The 13132-nt window shown below is 39.0% G+C and overlaps 1 long non-coding RNA gene across 1 annotated transcript; it reads left to right on the forward strand.

Moving 5' to 3' along the window:
* The first annotated feature begins 1431 nt into the window (after positions 1-1431).
* LOC148185515 (uncharacterized) lies at positions 1432-13068 on the forward strand. Its single transcript, XR_015775838.1, has 5 exons — positions 1432-1575; positions 1931-2000; positions 3104-3190; positions 7658-7726; positions 7827-13068. It is a non-coding gene; the product is annotated as an uncharacterized LOC148185515 (long non-coding RNA).
* Positions 13069-13132: the final 64 nt, after the last annotated feature.

Raw genomic sequence — 13132 nt, forward strand, 5'->3', positions numbered from 1 at the left:
GAGCATAATACACCTCATATGTATTTTTATTTTTTTTTGCATGTTAATAGCAAATTAGGATAAAAGCCAGAACATTCACTCTCAGCATTTTCAGCAAGTCCCTCCTCTTGTTTGCGTTCAGCTGACTAAACACTGTAAAAGACCAGTGTCTGTCAGAGCTAATCACTTCTGCAAATAGGCACAGCACAGTGATTACACCGTGCCAACGCCATACACACACGCACACGCGAGGTAACTGCTGTGAAGTCCGCCCTTTGAAGGTAAACCAGAGCAGCATCTAAACTATTGCTGTGAACACAATCAGATAGGTGAACCCTTCAGAAGCCGGCTGGGCATCAGGGGTTTTTTTTGTTTTTTTTTTTGTGGTCAGGCGCATTTGTCAAACTGTTTAACCCTTTGACACCTTAGCAAAACAGTTTGTTTCTTTAAAAAACATCGGCAAAAATGCAAGGACCAACTTGCTCCACTCCAACTCCAGAAAGCTCAGGAGTTTGAAATGCTGCTCTCCAAACCAGGAGGTTGTGTGTTCAAATCTTACGAATAACAGTTACTTTTCAGGTTTAAGACCCAAAGTGGACTATACAAATATGCAAAACACGTCAGTTGAACTTGTCAAAGTATGATTTTATGCTATGCTTTTACCGTTATTATCGAACTGCATGTTCTAAATTAAAAGTGATGATATTCTTCATCTACAGAGCACTTCAAAAACAACATTACAAAATGCTTCACAAGGCTGCAAAATAATACTCAGGTCATTAAATCAATTTTAAACGAAAACATAAAAAAAGCTTTTGGTGAATGAAAAACAAGGGTTAAAAAAATAAAGGGAAATTAAAACTCAATCAGGAAAGGCTGTGCGTTAAAGAATGTTTTAAGAAGGTACTTATAATAGGAATGATTAATAGTATTAATTAACGCTGTTTTCTTTTTTAACTGAACACTCATTTCATTTTCCATTTTAATCCAACACAGAAACAGGATAGGGTTAGATTCAGACAAAAATCTGACTTTTAAATTCTCCTTTTTTTAATTCATGATTTCTGTTTTCCTTTTTTTTAAAAAAACATAATTTTTTTTTAACATTTTTTAATCCTGCATCACAGAAACAGGATGGGAGAGGATTTGTTCTCATGTCTTTTGTCTTTTTTTGCTCTTTTTTTTGTGTGTAGTCTCTGGATGTGCCTGCACACCGGGAGCAGTGGCTGCCTGTGCTCTTGCCTGTTTTATAATTTGCTGGTAATATGTTTATTTTAGTAATATAATATCCTATTCTCGTAAAATTCTGTCTTTATTCCCGTAAAATTCTGACTTTTTTTCTTGTAAAAAATATGATTTATTCTCTTAATATTATGACTTTTTTTTTTCTCATAAAATTACGATTTTTATTTCTTGTGTGTTTTGGGGGCGTGGCTACAGAGACCTGTCGCTCGAGGTGGAGGCGCAGCATGGCGTCAACTGACCCTTTGACATGTTTGCGGCTCGTGGAAATTAATTTTAATATATTGGACGTCTGGAAATGTCCGGTTGTACTAAAAAAACACCCCGTGGGTGACGTCTGTTTAGTACCTTCCGGTAAGTACATTTAGTTTTAAGCCTGCTTTTTCGCTCGCCGAAGTTAGCATCGCATTTGCAGTTAACGTCAATCACGAGCGCACCTTATTATTATTATTACTTTTAGTAGTAGTAGTAGTATTTTTATTTATTTATAGGTTATATCCTGCCTCTGGTGTTTCCTCATTTGTGGTAGCATTTCCTCAGTTCCCAGTTTCAATGTGCACTCTTATTTTAGTGCTACATTAATATAAGTAATACAAGTCTTGTTTTTTGTACTCAGATTAACTCATTTAAGGACTTCTTTTTGCACTGAAGAAAGTCTAACATTAACCAAAAACATTTCATATTTTGCATATTTGTCTTTTCTGTACAGTACAGCCCCAATATGGAAGCAGAAGCACTCAGAAATGCAGACTGGAGTCTGACTGGCTTCAGTGCTGTTTGTAAGTCCTCTGCTGCACTGAACTTTCCCAGACAGCCACACCAGGGAAAAAGCAGACTTCCCAAACATAGTTTTTATCTCAACTGTTGTGCACCATAACTATGGGGTATGAAAAATGTGCAGAATAGTTTGCCATCCTCATATCTTTTGTTTTTTGTGTAAAATATACTCCAATCCAAATTTAGGCCTTCAGATGAAATGCTCACAAAAGGAAAAAGCAGAACATGTGCATGTTGTCCTTTTTACAGTGAGCATTTGAGTTTTTTGGGCCCCAACTTTACTGTTTTGTTGCACCCATGAACCTCATCTCTACATCATCTGAGCCCAATGGACTAAGGAAAAATATATAATGGATGTAAATTCATTAATAATCCTTTTTTTTCATCAGTGCGAGTCTGTACTTGCTGTTATGATTTCCATTTTTCCAGACAGACTTCCAGCCATCTGGAGGGAGAAAGAGAGCTGGTGTGAACTTGTTGCTTTGAGCTTGAGGGGTTAAACCTGTAGGTGGGGAGCGAATCGACCGTTAGTCAAAACACAATATGTTTTGTGGCTGCATTGCATTTTGGTCCCCTGAGACCACTGGCAGATGAGAAATTGGTATCTCTGCCTCTGCCTTGATGGATTTCTCCCTGTGGGATTGTTGATCATCGGAGCAAAATGGTTCATCTAAAGAGAAGATCTCGAGCTGGGATTGATGTTTACCTTTGTGTTAGATTTAGAATTACGTTTTTTTTATGTTATGTAGTATTTGCAAAGCAAACATTATGTTGTCCAGATATGAATAAAGACCAATCCCACAACAATCAGAACTAGCTTCTATTCTTAGTAATGGGGAAGGTAAAAGATTATTCGTAACATTTTCTCAGCTTTGCAAACTGTGTCAATTTTAAATTCAATTTATGATTTAAGTGTGGAAAAATCAAAAGCAATCTCTTAACAAATGTGATTTTTTTTTCTCTATTCTCTTATGTTCCCAGGGAGGAGACAATTCTCATTTAAAACAGGCAGCATCTATCATCTACAACATTACTGAATCAGAAACACAGATATTCTCTTTTATAAATACCAACATGTTCACAACTATGTTTTTCTTTGTGGCAGAAAATCACCAACAGAGGACTGGCTCTGAAACACGAGCTGTTTTCTCCAAGAACTGGATCTTCTTGGTCTCCGAGTTTTGAGAGCAAGGTAAAATACATGCATTTATATAATAATAATAATTACATATTTTACCACAACCATCTAAAAAATCGTGTCTATATTTGATTGATTCAGCCATATATTGCTGGATCAAAGGTCGTTTTTTGAGTCTGAAATATCAGCCCAGTTGCCAGGAGAAAATGTTTTTGTTGTGCATGTCTGCAAAATATTGTGTCTTAAATTTTCACTTATGTATCATATTAACTCATTGAGTGCCATTGAGGTATATATACATCAAAGTGTGTTTTCAGCGGCTGACACCAGGGGGCGCTCTCACGCTCCCTGTGTGTAATTTTGGGGCTGCTGGGATTCGTAGTTGGAGTACAAAAGAAGTGGAGCAGCAGGGAGCAGGGAGTTTTTTTTTTTTGTTGTTTTACAAAGACTTATTTGCGTTTCCTGACAAGATTTTGCAGGAGGAGCAGGTTGGTTTTTTTTTTACAGGGACATGGCTACTTTTCCCACTCCCAAAACCAAACATTTTAAGCATAAACATGATCTTTTTCTTACTTTAACCAAATAGTTTTTTCTTCCCTAAACATAACCATGCGTTATACACAGCGTTTTTGAAATGTAAAAATTCAACATATCTGCTACATAATAATGCGCAACTGTAACATATCTGTAAAAAGATAAGATAGCCTTTGTTAATCCCCACACCAAGGAAATTCACGTTACAGTGGCTTAGTGCACCATTAAACATAAAGTCAAAACAAAAGGAGAGTATAAAATACAAAAAAAATATATAGATATAGACATAAAAGCAGAATATAGATTAAAAAAAACATATAACCTATAACCTATACCTGTCTCTGCGTGTATGAAAAATTTACCTCCTGCAGCTATTGTGATGATGGATATTACATTGATAGACCTTGAAAAAGTAAAGCAAATATAACTATAAATCTTAATTTACGTTTACTTCATACGTAAGTGTTAAGTTAGCGAGAATGTAGCTGTATTGACTTAATTTTGTGAGATTGTTGCAACTTAAAAATGACAAAAGAAATGATGTTGTTCTTAAGTTAGTCTGACGTAACTTGATCATGGCAGAAGGATTTTACCAGTGATGAAGTTAGCAGTTCTTTTTAAATCTTTAAGATTACACAAACATGATTGACAAGTGTGAGACCGACAGAATACAGATATAAGGCAGAGTACACCTGGTTTACCGAAGTTACTAAAGCTTAGAGAGTTTGATTTAATGCAACTTTTCCTTTTTAAGTTGCAACAACTTCACACAATTAAGTAAATATAACTACCTTTAAGTAAACTTAACAATTAGATATGAAGTAAACATAATTTAAGATTAACAGTTATATATAGTTGCATTTTTTCCAGGTGATAAGTAAGTAAAATCAGCTTCTCAGATTTTACAATGGATGTTTGTTGTTTGCTTTTACTTCATTTGTCTGTTGCATAAATAGGCATGGCCTTTTGCGTGTGAATTTTCGGATGTCTGTCAGACAGGAAAACTCTCTGAGCACGTGTGTGTCAGTATATGTTCGTCACATATGGCGTCACGCTGTACTCAGGCATCAGTAATACAGGCCTATCATTTAATGGTAGCAGCAACAAGCTTACACACTCTGTGCATGTTTGTACTAGTTGTATGTTAAATGTCCATATAATGATAAAAATAGTCCGCCTGCATCCGGGGTTGAATATTATTCCAACAGAAATCATGAGAACCAACCTGTTCTGTCTGAGTTGATAAACACAGGTGGTAAACAGCAGCTGTCACTCTGCAGGAAAGTCGCTGCTGTTTCTGCAGAGATGCTATTTCTGCAAATTGCTCATTTCAGTATCAAAGGCCTGCTACAGACTGATGTCTTGGTTTGGATATTCTTTTAAGTCAGCCGTTCACAGCTCACTTAGTGGGATGTCAGAGCCGCGTAGTGCAACAAAACTCAATGAGCTGGGTGCGCATCGGCAGAGCTCACAGGTTGTTCAGCTGAGTATCACCGCAAGGTCAATCATTGCCTCGTTTGCTGAAAAGCTATTTGCTAATCCCGTTAATGGGCCTGTTCAGAGACTGTATCTGATTGAGAATTTGCTCTCAGACAGCATACTATTTAGACAGAAGCACATTAATGTTATCTTGGGTTCTTTCAAGGGAATTGAATGAGGTGATTTCTCATGAAGTGGAGCTGAAATGAGAAATATCGGCGGGGTAGGAGGTGCAACAAATCACATGAGGTTACAGGAGGGTGGTTGTTCTTGTTCCCAGGAGCTGCAGCTGCAGCAACAATGAACGCCAAGCCATGATATATATAATATGGCTGTCCACAAACAACTTTTATTTATCCCAGTGGGGACATGTTGTTATCACTAGGGTCAGCAGAGCGAGAACCCCAAACAGCTCATAACCTGGCATCCCTGGTTTAAAGACGGCAGAGTGAGATTCGGTATCAGCCCGCTCTACTAATGAATCAGGAGATTAATCGTGGACTTCATACATGTGAAACGCGCTTTTCCACTGAGCAGTGTCCAAGGTCAAAGAGCTGCAGTGCACACAGATGCAGCTCAGCGTGAGGTGTGCTTCAGATCTAATGTGCGTCCAGACCGGCCTGCATGTTAACAGAACGCTGGGCTTTCATCCTCAGCCTGATGCTCACATCATTTCCACTGTGTCGCCGTGGCACGTTTGATTCAAACAAACAATTGTGAGTGACTTAGGCAGGCTGTGCAAATTCTGTCCATAAATGCTGAATGGCACATTAGCAAGGTTCACTTTTGTGCTCTGAAATGAAAAAGTACACCTGGAAAACCCATCATACAAAATAATCACCTTGATTTTACGATTCACAGATCCGTGTTATTTAGCAAACGGTAAATTCAGGGTGACAAAGGTCTACGCTTATGCAAGCTGAGCTGCTTACATAGCTCTATTAAAAAAACTTCATAACTTGCCAGCAGAAACCTAAATTACCACTCGAATGCTTCAGTAATAGATAGGCTCACCCAAGGCCGGCCGCAGTACTCAGAACTAAACAATAATCACAGGCTATAATTAGCAATTTATGTCTTATAATTGTGATTTTATCAGGTATATTCACCGTTAGAAAAAATGTAATATTCAAGATGAGGAGGAAATTGACTTCTGTTTTTAATAGAGGCATAATGTCATTTATTCATATGGTCCAACACTGTGCTACGTGCAGAATGATCCCCATATGTCTTAAAGGTCACCTTGAAGGTGTAAAGTGATTCTAAGATTTTATCTTTAAAATTAAAAATATGAATGCAGGTTATATAAAGGAATCGTGATTAATTTTAATAAGAGCGACATCCCCGCTACTTCCACGCCGCTGCTGCCGCGCCGCTGCTGCCGTGCCGCTGCTGCCGTGCTGCAGCTGTTTTTCCACAATTATAAGCACAAATTCCACAACTAAACAGTCTTAGTTTGCGATGAAACACTCTTTGTTATTCGGCCTGACAATGCTGTTGTCTGTATCTTCAGACCCATTTCACACAGCACGTGCAGCAGTGCGTAACTGCAGCCTCACCAAACTGCAGCGTGTTTCATGCTTGTGGTGTTCACACATGCAGCGTGGCTGCCGTGTTGCTGCCACAATTTCCACTAATTTATGAAGTTGTGCAAACTCAATGAATTGACACTGCTATTCAAGCCTAAGTCAGTACTTGGTGATGCCAGCCGAGGCAGCAAAAGCAGGTCTTGTGGCTCCTGAAGGTCTGCAGTGGCAAATAGCACATGTTGCACGACATGTGATGACTTGAATCTTTTCCAGGTAGCTGAGTGAAAAATGAAGATGAACAGCGGGTGCGCTGGGGTTTCATAGAGTGTGATTGTTACTTCCTGATTGGGTGGGGAGTGCAAAGATCTGTCTCGGGATCCCAAGGCAGAGCTCGAGTGTGATAAATCAATAGTGGACGTTAGAGGGGGGGTAGCACCATTACTGAATAGGCTTACCTGGCACGGACACAAGGGCCTAAAGTGTCACAGGGCCCCACGGCCTTCGCTTGTAAAATTACACTTAACATATTAACATTCGATGATGAGAAAGAGACTCAAAATTACCACAAAGAAACACAAAAAGACCAAATGGAGATGCAAAGGAAACGCAAAAAGACAGAAAATAACTGCAGAAAGGGCCAAAAAACAGAAAGAAGCACAAAACAATTTGAAGTAGACACAAAACAACCACAAGGAGACACAAAATGAATACGAAGTGACAAACGACTTAAAGAGACACAAAAAAATGACCTCAGAGACACACAAATAATTACAAAACGACACAAAGCAACCACAAAGAGACACAAAATGACCTCAAAGCAACACAAAATGATCAAATAAGAGACTAAATTGCCTCCAGGACTCACAAATGACGTAAAAAAGACACAAGATTGTACCTGTCTGTGGATTCTTAAGAGCAACAGTAATAAATCAAAAAGTCAGGTGACCATTTCTAAACACTTTTTTTTTGCATTTTTTAGGTGCAACTTGCGAGGAAATGTTTGCTCCCATGCAGGCGTGTGAAGAACATTCAGGCTCCACACACAAAGGTTGGTTGTCTCTGTCATTCAGTCATTCCTTTGTATCAGTGGTTGGTGATACTCATCGCTTTCAGTAAACTTGCTCTAATCTCATCTGAACTTCTGGCAGCTTTTCCTCTCATCGTCATCTCCTTGGCACTCTCCCTGGATCCTGACGAAAATATGTCCTCCATAATATCTGCACCGTGGTGGTCCCAGCCTCAGTGAGTTTCTCTATTTTATGAATACTCAAATGTTCATATATAAGCTATTATGGCACCGAAGCAATATGTTCCCTACCGTCCTGCCGCACAGTGATTCTGGGAAACGTCTCTATCCTCCTCTCAGTCCCTGAACGTTGCACCGCTAATACTGAACCCTTACGCACTTACATTAATGAATAACAAAAAACTTATGACAGGATCCTCTTCTAATGCAGCCTCTTGCCCTCCCTGTGGCCATAGTCACTCTGTTATTGGTGCTGTAATAATGATTATGATAATGAAAAGCTTTAATGGTAATGACTGTCATCAGTAATGATGAAATTAGGCTCATGTTATATTGTAGCTCCTTTTCACTTCCCCTTGGGTTAATGATATATCTTCAAGTATGGATTTATTTTACAATGAGCGCTGTAATTTCAGTTTTATGGGACTGACCATGTTTGAGCCTGACAGAGGGAAAGACATGAAAGCTCAGCAGCTTTTTAATATTGGCCCTGCCTTCCTGTGTTAAAGCAGGAAGAATCCAATCAAGTCCAGACACAAACTCATAACCTAATATCAGATTCAGGGTAGAAAACAAATCTGGGATGGATTTCCATTTTCCTATGCAGCTAGGTTTAATTCTTGCAGTCTCTGCCACCTCAGTAGTGTTGCTTTTGTGTTGATCAAAGGTCACGCGTGTATTTTCAAATGTATCCTCCTTCAGCAGTTCATATTGTGTATTACGCATGCACATACAATGATTCATATGATATCAAATGAATTGATGCTTAATATTGCTCAGACATGTGCAGTAGGGTTTTAGGAGTATTTTTTTTCTAACGTTGCACAGAGAAATCTAAAAATAATTAAGTTTTTTTAGTAAGTCACAATATGACATGTTCAAAAAACAGCTGGCAACACCATGAAATAGCATGCCCAGTCATATCATAGCATACACTGCTGCAGTGACGACCAAAAACATGCAAAAACACTGAAATAGCAGGTTGAGAAAATTACCAAAAATGCCATATGCGGTATGGCAAAAAAATGTCAAAATATCAGCTGAAAACCACATTAACGTGGCTATGATATTTTTTGATATCAACCCCTCTTAATAGCAGTATAATGCTGAGCTGCGGGTGCGAGTCCTGTCTGTTTCTGCAAAATGGGAGCGCACTGACCACCAGCTACTTTATGTAATAATCTGTACTTTGGTTATCTCATGCAGCCGCACTTCACAAATCTCAAACGATCACTTAAAGTTGATGTAAAAGCTAAATTCAGAATTTTTTTTCCTCCTTTTGTTTGCATTCTTTCGGAGATCTTTACAGACTTATTTATACTTTCGGAGCTTAGCTGGTGTACAAGTCAAATGTTGAGACCATTGAATAGTTTCCCAGAGATTCCTTTTAACTCCGTTCCCAACCTGAGCATAACTCAAGAGCCAAATGGCCAGCCTTAAGCAAAAGTTATGTATATTAGATTTAGAGCAAGATGGTGACGGCGTACCCTAAAATAACTCAAATAGTGTTGTTTGAGCCATCCACTACCCCAAAATGACTTCTTACGCTGACTTAAAGTCTGTTTACTCCTTCCATCTTGACATCTGTCAGAGTTTTTTTCACGTGATTGCAACATTATCAATTACGTGGAAATACCAGCTCATGAACAAGTGGTATATATATGAATTTTGGTGGATTACTTTTCGCAGCAATGTGTGTTACTGAGCAGTGCACAACAGCCATTTTCACAAGTGAATAATGTTCTAAGTTAAGACGACACTTCAACAGACCCGAACAAAGGAAGCCTTTTACTACGATTGAGCTTTTGAGTGAAGCCTCAAACAGCAACACACACTTAGAGTCACTCACAGCAGGAACGTAACCTGCAGCTGCTACCGCAGATCAAACGTGGAACTTTCTCTTTATGCTCCCTCTCGCCTGAAGCCAGGTCTCATTTTAATTTCTTCTCCTCTCAACCACATTTAAATTCTGACTCAAGACACCGCCGCCCTAAGGCCAACTATTGACAAGCCGAAAAACAAGGGTCTCCTCCATCTTATTTACTGCTGCTTCAAGCCAACCAATTTGCTGGCCATCCTCTCAGTGAGCTGTAATGGCTTCTTGAGTGTCAGCGCTTTAAATCCTTCAGAGACTCGCTGTCCAGCACGCAGCAGGTGAAGCTGGGGCAGAAAAGACAGTAAAACAAATTATCCTTAGGGGAAATTAAGGGGAAATGTAATTATGAGAGGCACACACACACACACACAATAATCCACATGAATGCACCTGCACCAAATAAAGTGAGTTTACTTTGTGAAATTACCATCAATATTCCTTTTGAGCCTAATGAATTATTAGCATCGCTTTTAAAATTTTATGCCGTGCTACTCAAAAATAAATCTTATTAACACCGAGCAACATTTGGAATCAGAAAAGAAGCGATATGAAATTCTCTGTTTGCCTGTGTGGTGTTTGTTTATGTGGACTGAGATCATAGAGAACACACAGCGGAGCTTGCTTATCACTCTCACAGCCAGCAGAGGCACATCCCTCAGCCTCAGGCGCCTGTTTTCATCAATCAGAATCGCATTGACATTACATGGCACAAAGTCAAACAGTGTCCTCTCGCCCAATGAATTGGCATAAGAAGCCGCGAGATGAGATCGCATCTAAGGAATGCTAATTTACCCGCAGTCTGGGTCTGGAGATGTCGTGATTAAAGACTCAATTTCCCAGAGGTCAGTGTGGTGTGATCACATATTACCACTAACTGATGGAGCGTCTCTGACATCTGCACTCCGACGGTACGGCTGTCACAAGCGGTGGCATCAACACGCGTTTACATGGAGTAGGGAATCAGTCAGAATCGAGAATTCATTCAGTCACGGAGTTCTTCAGTAGCCGTGTTATGCTATCAAACTGCTTATTCATGGTTTGGTTTATGTAAGTGAAAAAGTAGAGGGAGAGGCCTGCAGCAGCTCTCAGCTATAAACGTCTAAGCCCTGAAATGCTGCCATCCGGCATTATCTTCACATAGCAGGAAGCCCTGCCATGCATTATCCCAACATGTGTCTCAGTGGAAGGCATTTCAGAGCAGCAGGTTTTAATGCTGTTGTGCTTTGCTGTGCTGGTACACTGACAGCGCTTCTCTGTGTTTATTACAAGCATATCATCTTGTCATTTTGTCACTGACTGACAGCTAGAAAATATTTTTTTTGTTTCCGATATAATGACCATACCAGTGATTTAACATTTTTAGCCTATTAAATCCAAATCACATTTACTACAGAGTTTTTCAAAAATAGCATTCATCCATTTTTAAGGCAGATTTTCTACGGTGCCTTACAGGCATTGAGTGATTTGTATTAATTTCTTCTGGGTGTTGAGACTGAAACAAGCTTGAGATATGTAATCCATCACACTGACCGTTTCCTTGCCCTTGTTTTTCCGTCAGTTATTTTATCATCATGTGGAAATGCACCGGAAAGCAGGAGCTATTTTCTCTCTTTTTGTGCTGAAAGCTGTGGAGCCCAAAAAGGGACAAAAGCAATGGTTTACCTGAATAGATCAAGAAATGCACTAATAAATACAATATTGTCAACAACTGAGATTAAATAAAAAATAAATCCAGATCTTTCTCTCCTTTATAATTTTCCTTAAAATGATAGTTTTAAGGTATATGATAGATTTTTAAAGTGGGGCTGTATGAGATACTTATGTGTAGTCAGTGTATTATACACAGTAGCTGCCAGTCAGCACACTCCCGGTTTGCAGAAACAGACGGGTGTGCACCTCAAAGCTAAGTGGATGCTGTATTGAGAGAGGGGAAGTTTCGTTTTAGTCGATCAGCTCTTGAAGAAATCAGCTCTTGAAGAAATGAAGAAACGTAGTGCCAAAGGAAAAGGCTGTGCGTTAGCGAGGCAAAGCTGTGAAAATAGTCTAAATATAGCATCTGCTTAGACCGATATTGATTTTTTTGTATTGATATTGATTCTTTTTTTAAGTGGCTGAAATACGTTTTGATATCAACCCCTGTGGGGTGCACGTTCCTATGTTTCTGCAAACCGGGAGCACACCAACTACTGTATGTAAAACACTGACTACACATAAGTATGTCATACAGCCTCACTTTTGAAATAACTAATACAACAACTATCCTTTTAACCTCCACTGAGTTTATGCAATAAATAACATTTTGAAACCTTTCAGGTAGCTTCCTCAAAAACATCGCAGCAGTCTATAAGGAAGCTGTCTATCTCCAACCAACTCATAAAACTACACCAGTAAACAGATAGGCTATTATTAATCATCTACATGCTGCTGCAGCATTATCATAGAAACTCTAAAGGCACCAAGGATGTGATGAATAAATGACATGAACTTGTGAAATACTTGGCTAGGAAACATTCATACCAGCAGCGGTGTGAATTTGCAACAGTTGCAACACTTGTTCAGTAAAAGGTTTTGATGAGAGAAGAGTTTCCCCGATAGCGTCAGGATTGGGATTTGAGACAACTGCACAGCTTCCTTCAGTGGCATCACCAGTGTAATATTATGGCTCACAAAGTTTGCCTATATAACAAATTCCCTCAGCTGAGAATCTGCATCACTCATAGATAGAAAACTGACTATAAAGAGAATACAGAGTGACACTATTTCCAAAGGAGCTGATTAATGAAAGGCACTTTTTACCAGACTTCAGTTTAAAATACCGAAAATAAACTGGTCCAGAGCAGGTTAGGTCTGCAGCGAATGTTATTATAGCAGCTGAGTCAAAAGAGAGCCAACTCATAACACTGAAACAAAAGCACTGGCTTTAACTCAATGTATCCGTGAACCCACTAATTTCACTTTGTGATACACTCTTCTGATATTTGACTGAAATGACCACAGACAGACAGGTTTTAAACATTATTGAGGATATTAGATCTAACTTCATGGTATACTGTATATCATTTGGGAATTCATAACTCATAATTGTTTTAAAACTCTTAAATAAAACTGCCTTTCATCAACAACTTTACAGCAATAAAGATGAAATACATCTTGGACTATCAGTCTGGATTTTGAACCCTGGTTATGTGGCAGTATTTGCAAATAGTCAAGCGCCAACTTGTGTAGCTGTTGTTGCCAACAGCAGCCAGGTGCTCATTAAGACTGCAAGCAAGTTTATCAGAGCTCTCTGGGACGTGTTTGATTAATGAGACCATCCTTCATACTTGTGCAAA

Source organism: Plectropomus leopardus, chromosome 24 (genome assembly GCF_026936395.1).
Source record: "Plectropomus leopardus strain MGB_pleo_1.0 chromosome 24, ASM2693639v1, whole genome shotgun sequence".
Classification (NCBI taxonomy): domain Eukaryota; kingdom Metazoa; phylum Chordata; class Actinopteri; order Perciformes; family Serranidae; genus Plectropomus; species Plectropomus leopardus.